The sequence below is a fragment of the Aethalodelphis obliquidens genome, unplaced genomic scaffold, assembly GCF_003676395.1.
Source record: "Aethalodelphis obliquidens isolate GAN/ISIS:26980383/991018 unplaced genomic scaffold, ASM367639v1 scaffold20, whole genome shotgun sequence".
NCBI classification, from domain to species: domain Eukaryota; kingdom Metazoa; phylum Chordata; class Mammalia; order Artiodactyla; family Delphinidae; genus Aethalodelphis; species Aethalodelphis obliquidens.
In genome coordinates this window covers 26,329,985-26,343,434 of record NW_020837964.1, presented here as the reverse complement: position 1 = coordinate 26,343,434, position 13,450 = coordinate 26,329,985, and the positions used below count along the sequence as shown (strand labels likewise).

At 48.1% G+C, this 13,450-nt stretch overlaps 1 long non-coding RNA gene across 1 annotated transcript in view; it reads left to right on the top strand.

Annotated features, from left to right (window-relative positions):
• Positions 1 to 13,450, top strand: part of LOC113627251 (uncharacterized) — a 122,639-nt gene that overhangs the window by 12,668 nt on the left and 96,521 nt on the right. The window contains exons 2-3 of the long non-coding RNA XR_003435486.1: positions 9,698 to 9,776; positions 11,101 to 11,159. This is a non-coding gene — a long non-coding RNA (uncharacterized LOC113627251). The remainder of the gene's footprint in view (positions 1 to 9,697; positions 9,777 to 11,100; positions 11,160 to 13,450) is intronic.

Genomic DNA, 13,450 nt, shown 5'->3' with positions numbered 1-13,450 from the left:
AATGTAATTAAAATCATTCCTGGCAATGACTGAGAAGAGTATCACATAAGACCATGGTGTGTGAAAGCCCTCCCGAGGGGTACATGTGATCACGGTTGCCGATGCTCACCTTTTGTCTGTGTAGACCACTCAAGAGGCTCCTCTGGCAGGTGCCATCCTGCTGACTCTCAGCTCAAGTCTTGGCTGGACATTAGATTCATTCGTCTAATGTCTTCGGGGTCTCGTACAACATAGGAGGTAATTTGCCTTTGTTAGAAAGATAATTTAGTGATGCATCCACCCTGCAGCACAAGTAGCCCCAGACCTGTGTGTCCCTGAGAGATCCCTTCCTATTTTAGCAAAATGTAGTCAACCTGAGGCCCGGGAACGTGTCATCACTGTCTTGCAAACTTAACACAAAATGCATTGAATCAACAGGTCTTAATTCTTCCCACCTCCAAGAGATTCTACTTCTCCCCACAAAACAAAACAAGACAGTTTTTGCCAGCATTGAGATTAATTGGATGATGTAAATTCCAGCTGATAGCTATCAAGTTCTTGGATTCTTGACCTGCATTTATATAGATGCTCCCTTTGGGCTAAACAAACAAAGGGCACCATTAGGAAGCAGAATATATTTATTATACTCATTTTTGCCTTGAGAATATATCTCCCCTTGTTTTTTGCTTTTTTTTTGGCTACACCATGCAGCATGTGGGATCCTAGTTCCCCAGCCAGGGATCGAACCTGTGCCCCCTGCAGTGGAAGTGCAGAGTCTTAACCACTTTACCGCCAGGGAGGTCCCATATCTCCCCTTGATTTTGAAAAGACTTACTGAGCATAAAGGTTAGATTAGAGGATGGTTGCCAGCCAGCCTCCAAATGACGGGATTTGCATGAAAAGAGAGTTTATTCTTTAATTTAACTTAGTTTTTTGGAACAGCGTTATTGATATATCATTCACATACCATATATTCACCCACTTAAAGTGTACAGTTTGACGATTTTTAGTGTATTCACAGAGTTTTATAACCATCACCACAATTGTTACCAAACCAAACTTGGGTGTGCTCAGCTGCACACAGTAAAGCCCATCTACTGACACCGAGTTGTGGTGAAGGAAAGTGCAGCATTTATTGCAGGGCCAACCAAGCAAGGGGTCCAGGCACCTAATGCTCAGAAGGCCCGAACTCCCCAAAGGCTTTCCGGGAAAGATTTTTAAAGATAGAGTGTGGGAGAGGGTTGCAGGGTATGTGATCAGTTCATGGACATTCTTCTGGTTGGTTGATGGTGAGGTAACAGGGAGTCAACATCATCAACCTTCTGGTTCCAGCTGGTCTGGGGTCTACGTGCTTGTGGGCAGCACGCAGATAACTTCTCCCACCTGGTGGGGGTTTCAGTATCTGCAAAACAGCTCAAAGGATTTGGCTCAGAAGATTATCTATAGCCCTTGAAGAGGAACGGAAGGGCCTTGACTTTGTTTAACGGCTAAACTATTATTATTTTGTCTTGCTTGACTGCTTTCCTTTGTTCCTGCATTTTCTCACTTCTCTGATTAAATTTATTCTTTGGAACTTGGGGAAGCCCTAGGAGGCTAAAGTTTTTCTACAAACAGGAGGCAGGCAGGGGACTTTCCTGGTGGTCCAGTGGCTAAGACTCCACGGTCCCAATGCAGGGGACCTGGGTTCGATCCCTGGTCAGGGAACTAGATCCCACATGCCACAACTAAAGATCCTGCGTGCCGCAACTAAGACCGTGCCGCAACTAAGATCGAGGGCAGCCAAACAGATAAATATTAAAAAAAAAAAAGAGGCAGGCAGAGCACGTGCTGGGGAGTGGGGGGGAGGGTCTGTCCCAGGAAGGCCCCATAGGGTCCTGCTCCGTTACACAATCAAATTTTGAACATTTTATCATCCCCCAAAGAAACCCTGTGTCCTTTAGCAGCTACCCTCCATTTCTCCTCACTCCTCACAGTAATAGGCAACCATTAATTTACTTCCTGTTTTTATAGATTTGCCTCCTCTGGGCCTTTCACGTAAAAGGAATCATACAATAATAATACGTCGTCTTTTATGACTACACTTTCATCGTGCGTCATGTAAGGTCCTGCTCACAGAGCAACCACAGATATGAGAAAATGTTTATTCTGTGTTCTTAGTGGCTTAAATCATTTGATCCATGTGACGCTGGGCAATCTACCACTGTAGTCGCAAGTTACCACTATTAGGGCTTTGCCAGAGTTGATTAGTTCCAGAATTTCAATCTCACTTCTTTCTCTCTCCAGCCTTTTAGCAATAAAATATCTCCTTTCTACTGATCGAGGCAAAAAAAAAAAAAAAAAAAATCTTGTGTGAATCCAACTGGAGGGAGATAATGTGTGTTGGATTAGACGTTAGCCCTATGCCTTCATACCTGCTCTCATCATGGTCCTCTTGTTCCAGTGTCCATTTTCATGTCAGATGGGGTCTCTGCAGCTTGCTGAGGACATTACATCTCTCCTCTACTCTGAGTGAATGGATGTGATCAAAAGAAAGATCCAGAATTCACACAGATAATCAAGTCAGGGGCCACAGAAAGTCCAGATGATGAAAGGTCTTGACCAGACCCACAGGAACAAAATAGTTTGGCTGCTAATTTATGCAGTGTCTATGAAACGACATCTCGGATATGCAAGGAAAATTCTCATTGCCTAACTCCCCTGATTAAAAATTTTCTCCTGGGGGCTTCCCTGGTGGCGCAGTGGTTGAGAGTCCGCCTGCCGATGCAGGGGATGCGGGTTCGTGCCCCGGTCCGGGAAGATCCCACATGCCGCGGAACGGCTGGGCCCATGAGCTATGGCCGCTGAGCCTGCACGTCCGGAGCCTGTGCTCTGCAACGGGAGAGGCCGCAACAGTGAGAGGCCCACGTACCGCAAAAAAAAAAAAAAAATTTTCTCTTGGCAAACTCCTGTATCTACCATAGAGGCTTTCATGATCTTGTCCTTGATTGGACACAGTCAGTATTTATTAACCGTATCATGAGCAGCCACATGCATGTGGGACGGTGCTAGGTGTGATGCTGCTCTTCTCCTGATGGGTCTTTCCCCACAATTTTGTCCCCTGAGCCAATCCCTGTGTTCTTTTTCAAACAGGTCACCTGTGTTCTCTGACACCTCCACGTCATTGTAATGCTGTGCACTCCTTCTGCTCTCCTCGACAAAATCTTACTCATCCTTTAAGACCGAGCTCAAGCTCCATCTCTTCTCTGGAATCTTCCCTAGTTCCTTCCACTTTGGGTTTTCTCACCACACTTATGGTAGATTGACAAACAGAGCCACAGTATTTTGTAGCTCCTCCTGTCAAAAGGAAGAGTCTGTTTCCCTATTGCTTGAATCCAAATTGGCCTTATGACATTCTCTGACCAATAGAATGTGGCAGAAATGATGCTATGTGAGTTCCAGAGCCTGGGCCCCTAGATGCCTTAAGACGTCCTCCTTTGCCCTCTTGGAATGCAGCCCTGAGACCACCGAGTAAGGAAGTTCTTTCTAGCCTTCTAGAGGGTGAGAGGCTGTGGAGGAGAACCAAGGTGCCCCTGCCGAGGCCATCTGGCCAGTCCATCCCAGTGGAGCTATAGGAAGATTATAGCCACAGGAGTGAGCCCAGGCGAGCCAGGAGACGTTCCTGTGTGAATTCAGCCAAGATGCAGTATCATGAGCATATAAATGGTGGTTGTTTTAAGCCACAAAATATTGAGGTGGCTTGTTATGCAGCAATAGATAACATAACAACAGGCTATTTTCCTTGGTGTTTATAAAGGTCACGTATGTGAAGGAGGTCACAGAGAACTGTATTTGGGAAGGAGCATTGTTCTCAGGGAGAATCTTCTCTTTCTCCTATTTTCTTTATTCAGTTAATTCTCATTCACTATTTAAGTCTCATATTCTCATTCTCTGGGAATCCTTCTCTGTACTCAGAGACAGGGGCAGGGGCCCCTTGGATGGGCTCCTTTGCACTCTTGTTCTTATTATAGTACATTTCATACTTTATAGTTAAAACTAGATACGTTTTTTTTTTTTTTTTTTTCTGGTCTGTCTTGTCTGTGAAGCCCCTGTGAGGGCAGAGACAAAGCCTACCTGAAACACCACTGTGCGTCTAGAGTTTGTCACAGTACATCACGTATATGGAATGATTTTCTGCTTATGGGTATCACTGGTTCATCAGACATTGATGCCCTTCCCAAGCCACCTATTCCACTGTGGGACAGCACTTGGTGAGACAGTACTCTTCCTTATCATGAGATAAACTCTATCTGTGTGCCTTCTGTTCAGAGGCCTGCATTGATCACCAGAGCCAGAAAACAAATGCCCTGCATATTTGAGTACAGGTGCTATGTCCCCCTTATTAAATCATTTCTTCCTCAGTTCATGGCAGGAGAAACAGCTGAGGACCCCCGGGGATGTCTGGCTTGGAGCCCCTGACCATCCTGCTCTCTCTTCTCTTATTAACAAAATCAATCCTAAAATATCATAATAACTTTTGGCATCAAAACCCATTCCTTTTTTTTTTTGTTTGTTTGTTTTTTGCGATACACGGGCCTCTCACTGTTGTGGCCTCTCCCATTGCGGAGCACAGGCTCCGGACGCGCAGGCTCAGCGGCCATGGCTCACAGGCCCAGCCGTTCTGCGGCATGTGGGATCTTCCTGAACCGGGGCGTGAACCCGTGTCCCCTGCATTGGCAGGCGGACTCTCAACCACTGCGCCACCAGGGAAGCCCCAAAACCCATTCTTTAGGTTGACAAAACCTATCATAAAATGTCATAACAAGAACTTGGCACCATTGGGAGAGGTCTGACCAAGGCAGAGGAGAGTGTGATAATTACTTTATTCTTTTATTAATATGACTTACGCTTATATCGATTTGCTCATTATAATGGCCCTGTGGCCAGCAGTAGCATAGAAAAGTCTTCTGGGTCAGAGTTACATAACATCTAACCTCAAACTAAGAATGCACAGTTTATGAACATTTTGAGAACAAGTGTGGCATTCTTCATAGAACTTAAATTTTATGTGGTGATAAGGCATTTCAGGTGCTATCGTGGTCACAGAAAACTTTTTCTGCAATACCTTGAGAATTCTTGTTGACTAGAATTCCACATTCCATTCCATTTAACTACCATTTAACTTCCATTCAGCATTTGGCAAAATTCTTTAATTCTATTGAATTATATTTGTAAAAAGAAAAAAAACCCAAGTGACACTAAATCTTTTCAGAGAGCCAGATATTCTTGTTTTCTCTTCCCCCCACCCAGTATTGTAGGAAAAGCTCCAATAAAGTAGATAAACACTACAATAAAGTGATAGTAGAAAAAAAGGGGGTTTGAAATCAGACAAATTTGGGTTTGAATCTCTCTTCTACCACTAGGTGGTACACGAACACAGAGACGTGACTAAACCACACTGAAAATCAGTTACATGAAGTGAAAAAAGGGAGTGAAGTTACTTCACGGTACCAGGGAGTGCTCATCAGACGTCAGAGATTCCCTAGTTTGTGGTTTCCTGCGGGTCCTGGCTCTGCAGAGTGCAACCCACACCGAGGGTGACCTGGTTGACATTGGGGGCTGGTGCATCCTGACACTGAAATTGTTATTTAATGTGCTGCATCTCCAGTGACGTCTATGTTTAAAATAGAAAGGAAGGAACAGATGCAAGAGCCCTCTGAACGTTGAGATTTGGTGGGAAGGGGCCTTTTCTGGGCTTGGACATCTTGGGTGGGGTGTGTGTGTGTGTGTGTGTGTGTGTGTGTGTGTGTGTGTGTTTAAAATGGCCACAACTGTATAGAATTGTGACAGGACCTTCTGAGTGAATGAGGGCAGGAGTGTGTGTGTACCCGTGGAGGCGTGGAGAGGACTGCCCCCTACCAGATGTTTTCTGAGCCAGCATCCTCTGCTTCCCCCTAAACAGATGGTGAGGCCTCAGGCCCTCTAGGGTTCCTCAAACACGTGTAGTTCCTTGTTGCAGAGACGGTCTAGGCTGGTTGCAACATCTGTGGGCGGATGCTGCCATCTCGTGGTAGCTTCCTAGAATACTCCCTGCAGGACGCTGCAAAGTCTGAGCAGTCCCCATTTTACTTTTGGAAGAGAATTAAGCAATTTTACCAGGAAATAATTTAAAAAAATTATAAATTGGAATAAAAATGGCTGTATTCTGGGGTCAAATATATGTCATATTTATTTATTTAAGACCATTTTAGAGTAGTTTTAGGTTCACAGCAACATTGAGTAGCAGGTACATTTTCCCATATCACCCCTGCACACCCACACACATAGCCTCCCCCATTATCAACATCTCCTACCAGAGTGGTACATTTGTTATAATTGATGAACCTACACTGACTCATTAGAATCACCCAGGGTCCATAGTTTACATCAGGGCTCACTCTTAGAGTTGTACATTTTACAGGTTTGGACAAAGGTATAATGACATGTATCCATCATTATGGTATCATACAGAATACCTTCACTGCCCTAAAAATCCTCTGTGCTCTGCCCATTCACCCCAAAACTTTACAAAATGCCAAGCCACTTAAGGACATCTACACAAACCCCTATTAACCCTTATGCTTGGCTTCAAACTGTGTTTACTTAAGGAAAAAATAGATTTTAATAATACAGGCATACCTCAGAGAGATTGCAGATCAGGTTCCAGACCATTGCAGTAAAGCGAATATCGGGAGGACCAGAGTGCTGATGTCTGAGGGTAGCAGAAGGTGAAGCTCAAGCAAAAAGCTAATTTGCCCTTCCTTTACATTTTTGTTCAGTTCAGGCCCTTAATGGATTGGATGATGCCCACCCCCATTGGGGAGGGCAATATTTTTTATTAATTAATTAATTAGGCTGCTTCCGGTCTTAGTTGCGGCACGCGGGGATCTTCCTTGAGGCATGCGGGACCTTTCGTTGCAGCACACGGCCTCTTCATTGTGGTGCGCAGGCTTCTCTCTAGTTGTGGTGTGCGGGTTTTCTCTTCTCTAGTTGTTGAGCGTGGCCTCTTTAGTTTGCGGCTCGCAGGCTCTCTAGTTGAGGCGGGAGAGTTCAGTGGCTGTTGCCGGCCCGGCGGGCTTAGTTGCCTCACAGCATGTGAGATCTTTAGTTCCCTGACCAGGGATGGAACCCGCATCCCCTGCATTGGAAGGCGGACTCTTTACCACTGGACCACCAGGGAAGTCTCTCCTTCTCCTAACTTTAGGTTTAGTTTGTTCTTCTTTTTCTCTTTCCTTGAGGTGTGGTTAGGTTGTTTGTGAGATCCTCCCTCCCTCCCTCCTTCCTTTTCTTCTTCCTTTCTTTTAAATAAGATGACCTTATTTTATTTTTCAAACAAAATAATTTCAAAGGAGATTTGTGCATGGGTTAGTTATCGAGTTTGATTTGCAAAATAACTTCGAGTCTCAGGCCTCCCCAGACCCTTCCTCCCCTCTGCGCTCAGCCCCACGTCTCCGCTCGATGCACCAGACGTTGAGTCGTGTTGGGTCACCCGTCCTTTCAGTTGGACAGTGGTTTATCCCTGGGGTCTCGCGGGTCTCCGGCCTGGCACCAGTCAGGTAAGTCCTGACTAAGGCAGGGTAAGCCCTCAGCTGGGGAGGCGGGTATCACGGCGCTGGGAGGGTACTGGTCCTGAGTACCTACTTCTCCAGGATGCCATTTCCAGGGCGTTGGACACTAGCAGAACCCCTGGACCCACCTCCTGCCCTGAACGCCCACCGTAGAGCACATGGCCTGTGGCGGCCGGTCCTTCCCTGCAGCTTCCCGGGAGCCCGTGGGCCAGAAGGACGGGACACGATTGTTTCCTAGGGAGAAGGGCAGGGGACATGGAGCCACGCCTGCACTCTGGGCCTGCGGCCTCTGCAGAGGGGTGCGCACCCCCGAGCCTGCTCTGGGCGCGCCTGGGGTCAGAGGACATTTCTCCACGAGGCCGGTGACTCGCTCTGCGTGCGCGTAGGAGGCAGGCGGGGCGGGGCGGGGCGGGGCGCGGCGGGGGTGGGTGGGTGGGGCGAGGCGGCCGCGTGTGCCCCGTGTGTCAGGCTCAGGCCTGCGCCCAGGTTCCGGTGGCCGATCCAGGTCGAGGTCGGTCTTCCGGGCTCCCGCCGGTTGGAGCAGGTGACACAGGGACAGGAGTAGATGCAAAGCAGGACGAGGTCCGAGCCCTATGAGAAACGCAGGCGCTGGGATGGCCTCAGGAGCAGGGCGTGTATCTTGGTCTGCCACCTCCTGCGGGGCCGTCCGAGTTGGTCGTTGAGAACAGGAGAGTCAGGCACACGAGGTGACGAACGCGGTGCTGGCCACGGTCACGATCCCATAAGTGGAACCGATGAGGTTGGGCGGAGAGGAGGCAGAGGAGGGAAGTGTGTCAGGAAAGTCACAAAGACATAAGAGAAGAAAAGGCGGGTGTGGCGGGAACCGAGGTGAAAGGAAACCTTCCAGCCGCCTGATAGGAAAGAGGTTCTCTGAGACGTGTGGGGGACGGCCCACCAGACTGATGGGGACGTAAGCTGCTCCTCGGGCCTGCGGTGCCCAGGGTCCCCACCCACCTCTCAGCTCTGCCACCCAGACCACAGCCCGGGCCCCTCTGTGAGCTCTGGCGCCACCAGCCACGCGCCCCTTTACCGCCCCCCACCCCGCCCTACACAGTCAGTATCTGACGCCGCTGGTCTGCGTTGGCTTCGCGGCCCTGACCCCCGTGTGGGTCCTCGTCGCCAAGCAGAACCTGCCCGTCGTGAAGATCCTGAAGTTCGGGTGGGAAAGTTCTGAGGATGGTCGTCAGCAGGTGCGCGCGCGGGCGCAAGGGTGTGGCGACGCCTCTGGGTCCGGGTGGGGTGAGCAGTGGACGCGGCGTCTTCGCTATGCTCGCGGCGCCTTCGCCATGCTCTTTGCTCTTCCCCCCAGAACCCCGGACTTCGTATATTCCGAGGGGCAGCGCTGTTTATGGCGGCCACAGCACCGGGGGCCTGAGGAGCAGAGCCTGGTGACAGCGGACGAGCACCGGCCGCGGCCTCAGCCCTGGCGCCCGGGGCCCTGCTCTCCTGCTGCTGACGCTCTTGCCGGCCTGGCCTCGCTTAGCTGGCCTCAAGGCGATGGCACTGTGGACGCCGTGTTTCCGCAGCACGGCCGCTGGTGGGACCTACAATGCTGAGGGATTAGTGCCCCAGGGCCCTGGGGCCTCCAGCCGAGCCCAGGCTTTCTGCCCTCCAGACCCATCCTTGGGGCCCCTTTCTGCTCGTGGACGCTGACCGGGGCCACCCCAGTCCCTTATGATGTGCTTTCCCGACTGACTCTTGGGGAGGAAAGGCTGTGGTCGAGGTGTCTTTGCTTCTAGAAGCTACTGGGCTCCAGGCCTTTGCTAAAGCACAGGGGCTGGTGGGGCCAGGTTCTGGGGTGGGGGCTTCCGGGAACGGGGTAGAGGGGCGGGAGACGTTGTGCAGGTTCGGCGTCCTGCTGAAGAGCAGCTCGCAGGCTATCACTAGGCAGAGCCCAGCCAGCTAAGTGGCCTCAGAAAGGGTTCGTTGGGTTTTCAGATGGGCTTTTTGGAACAGGTTAGACTCAGAACAGAGGGGAAAATGCATGTGTGGGGTGCAGAGGGCACTGGGGAGACCAGCTGGGCCAGGGAGCCGGGAAAGCGCTCTGCTGATTGGCGGTCTGCGTGGAGAAGATTGGCAAGCGTCCACTCTAATCGTTTGCTGTCTCTCCCCAGTTTCGGAGGGCTCATCTTCAACAAGACCATATCCAAGCAGCAGTTCAAAGGAGTGGACATATTTAACCCATCGTATGTGGTAGGTACTGGCAATCCTGTCACCGGGGCTTCCGGGTGGTGGGGCTGGACAGCAGCGACTTCGGAGGTCCGGCGCCGCCACCTGGAGGCAGCTGGGAAGCCGAGCTGTGGTCGGGCTGCTGCAGACAACCTGGGAGAAAGCCCTGCCCGCTGCTCCTCCAGCTCACAGCTGCCCCCACAGGCACCCAGGACCAGAGCTGATGCCACGCCTTGAAGGGTTTAACCTGGGATCTGCTGGCATCTGAGGCTGAATGTGGCTTCAGAACCAGGGTGTTGGCCTCTTGTGGCTTTTCTTGTATTTTAATTTAGATTCATTGATGACACTTAAAACTCAGACATTTACATCTAAAAATCTGGATTCCTGTCTTAAAAAGCAAGGCTGTGACAATACTGGTTCATGTCAGGGTGGGCAGGAATCAGCTGCCACCAGGATGGGCCTTTCTGTCTAGTTTGCCTCAATCCCTTCCATCCTGTGTTGTCTCCTCCCCAACTCTCCACTGGTTCACCTTCTAAGCTTAAACCCTGTGGGTATTTGTGGTAAGGACCCCTCCTTTAACCAAAGCTTGGCTTGTGTCCAGTTTCTGGTAAGGCTCTGTAAGTGGGACCGGCCGGTCGGGGAGGAACCAATGTGACAACCCACTGCCCATGCCCTGGCCTTCTGGCCCTGTGTGTCAATGGGCCACCCAGCAGGTCTGCACCCAGGCAGAGTCCAGAGGGCCTTTCCCATCACAAGGGCTGGCCACTGCAGGGAGGACGGCAGCAGCTAGGGCAGGTCCAGGGGGCCACAGGTCTGGAGAGAGTCCCCTGGGGGTCCCCTGCTCAGCTGTCTGTAGAGGCTGAGTGAGCAACGTGAATGAGTTACACAGGGGAGATGAGCTGAGCGGTGGGGAGCGGTGGGGAACCAGGCAAAGTGCATGGGTGAACGGCATGGTGCCCAGCCAGTTGCTGGGAACAGAGGTCCAGAGTTGCCAGAGGATATAGATATCTAGTTGTTACAGCACTGTTTGTTGATAAGGCTATACTACCTGCGTTGTATATGTGCCTTTGTAAAAAAATCAGCTGTTCATATATGTGTAGTTTTTTTTTTCTGGACTTGCTATTTATATTTGCCTGTTTTTATGGCAATGCCATGCTGATTTGATTACTCTAGTTTTAAAAAAAGCCTTAAAATCAGGTATGTTAGTCCTTCAACTTTGTTCTTCTTTTTCTAAGTTATGTTGGTTATTCTAGGTTCTTTACATTTTCATATGAATTCTAGAGTTACCTTCTCAATTTCTACAAAAATACCTGCTAGGATTTTGATTGAGTTTGCTTTGTATCTACAGATCAGTTTGGAGGAGAATTGACATCTTAACAACATTGAGTCTTCTGACCCGTGACCAAGGTATAGCTGTCCATTTATTTAATTCTTCCTTAATTTCCCTCAGCAGTATTTCATTGTTTTCACTGTATGGGTCTTTCCCATCTTTTTTTTTGATTTACCCCTAAGTATTTAGTATTTTTAAATACTGTTTTAAATAATAGTTTAAAAAATTTAATTTCCAATTGTAGATAGCATATACAAATATAATTGATTTTTTAATATTGATCTTGAATCTTTACAACTTTCCTATACTCATCTATTCGTTCTGTAATTTTTTGGTTGAGTTCATCTCTTTTTCCACATAGGTTATCATGTCATCTGTGAATAAAGGTTCACATTTTCCTTCTTCCTTTACAATCTGGATACTGTTTATTTCTTTTCTTGCTTGAATGTACTGTCTAGAACTTCCAGTACAATGTTCAATAGAAGTAATGAAAGTGGAAATTTTTGACTTGTTCTTGATCTTAGGGGGAAAATATATATTTTTTAAAATTAATTAATTAATTTTTGGCTGCATTGGGTCTTCGTTGCTGTGCTCGGGCTTTCTCTAGTTGCGGCGAGCTGGGGCTACTCTTTGTTGCAGTGTGTGGGCTTCTCATTGCGGTGGCTTCTCTTGTTGCAGGGCACGGGCTCTAGGTGCACTGGCTTCAGTAGTTGTGGCACGTGGGCTCAGTAGTTGTGGCTTGAGGGCTCTAGAGTGCAGGCTCAGTAGTTGTGGCACACGGGCTTAGTTGCTCCGCGGCATGTGGGATCTTCCTGGACGAGGGCTCAAACCTGTGTCCCCTGCATTGGCAGGTGTATTCTTTTTTCTTTTTTTTCTTTTTTGCGGTATGTGGGCCTCTCACTATTGTGGCCTCTCCCGTTGCGGAGCACAGGCTCCAGACGCGCAGGCTCAGCGGCCATGGCTCACGGGCCCAGCCGCTCCGCGGCATGTGGGATCTTCCCGGACCGGGGCACGAACCCGTGTCCCCTGCATCGGCAGGTGGACTCTCAACCACTGCACCACCAGGGAAGCCCTGGCAGGCGGATTCGTAACCACTGCCCCACCAGGGAAGTCCCAGAGGGAGAATATTCACGTCTTTCACCATTAAGTATGATGTTAACTGTGGGTGTTTTTGGATGACTTTTCTCAGATTGGAGAAGTTCTCGTCTATTTCTTGTTTCCTGAGGGTTTTTATCAGGAATGGATGTTGGATTTTGGGAAATGCTTTTACTGTATCTATTAAGATTATCATGTTTTTTTGTCTTTAGTTAGTTAACATAGTAAATTACCTTGATTGAATTTTGAATGTTAAACTAACCCTGCATTTCTTGGAAAAATCCCACTTGGTCCTGATATATTATCCATTTAGTATATTGTTGGTTTTGATTTGCTAAAACTTTCTTTAGAATTTTTCCATCAATGTTCAAGAGAAATATTGGTCTATTTTTTTTCTTGTAGTGTCTTTTTCTGATTTTAGTGTCAGGGTACTGCTGGCCTCAGAAGAGGTTGGGAAGTATTCCCTTCTCCTTAATTTTTGGAGGAGTTTGTATTGAATTGGCATTACTTCTTCTTTAAACATTACTGTGAAGCCATCTGGCCCTTGAGTTTTCTTTCTTTTTTTTTTTTTGGAGTTTTCTTAATGGGGTATTTTAAATTATAATTTCAATTCATTTCCTTGATAGGTATTTTCAGGTTACCTAATTTTTCTTTAATGAGCTTTGGTCATTTGTGTCTTCTAAGGAATTTTTCCATTTCCTCTAAGTTTCTGTATTTATTGTTATGAAGTTGTTCATTATATTTGCTTTTTATCCTTTAATGTCTGTAGAAATTTAAATGCTGTAACTCTTGGGACTTCCCTGGTTGCGTAGTGGTTAAGAATCCGCCTGCCAATGCAGGGGACATGGGTTCAAGCCCTGGTCTGGGAAGATCCCACATGCTGTGGAGCAACTAAGCCCGTGCGCCACAACTACTGAGCCTGTGCTCTAGAGCCCGCGAGCCACAACTACGGAAGCCCGTGAGCCACAGCTACAAACGCCTGCGTGCCTAGAGCCCGTGCTCCAACAAGAGAAGCCACTGCAATGAGTAGACCCGGCTCACCGCAACTAGAGAAATCCCGCGCAGAGCAACGAAGACCCAATGCAGCCAAAAGTAAATTAAAAAAAAAAATGCTGGAACTCTTTCATTCCTGATGTTGATAATTTGTGTCTTTTCTCTTCTTCTCTTAATCATTATGGCTAGAGTTTTATTAATTTTAATGATCTCAGCAAAACAGCTTTGGCTTCGTTGTTTTTTTCTATTGCCTTTTTGTTTTCTGTTTCATTTGTTTCCC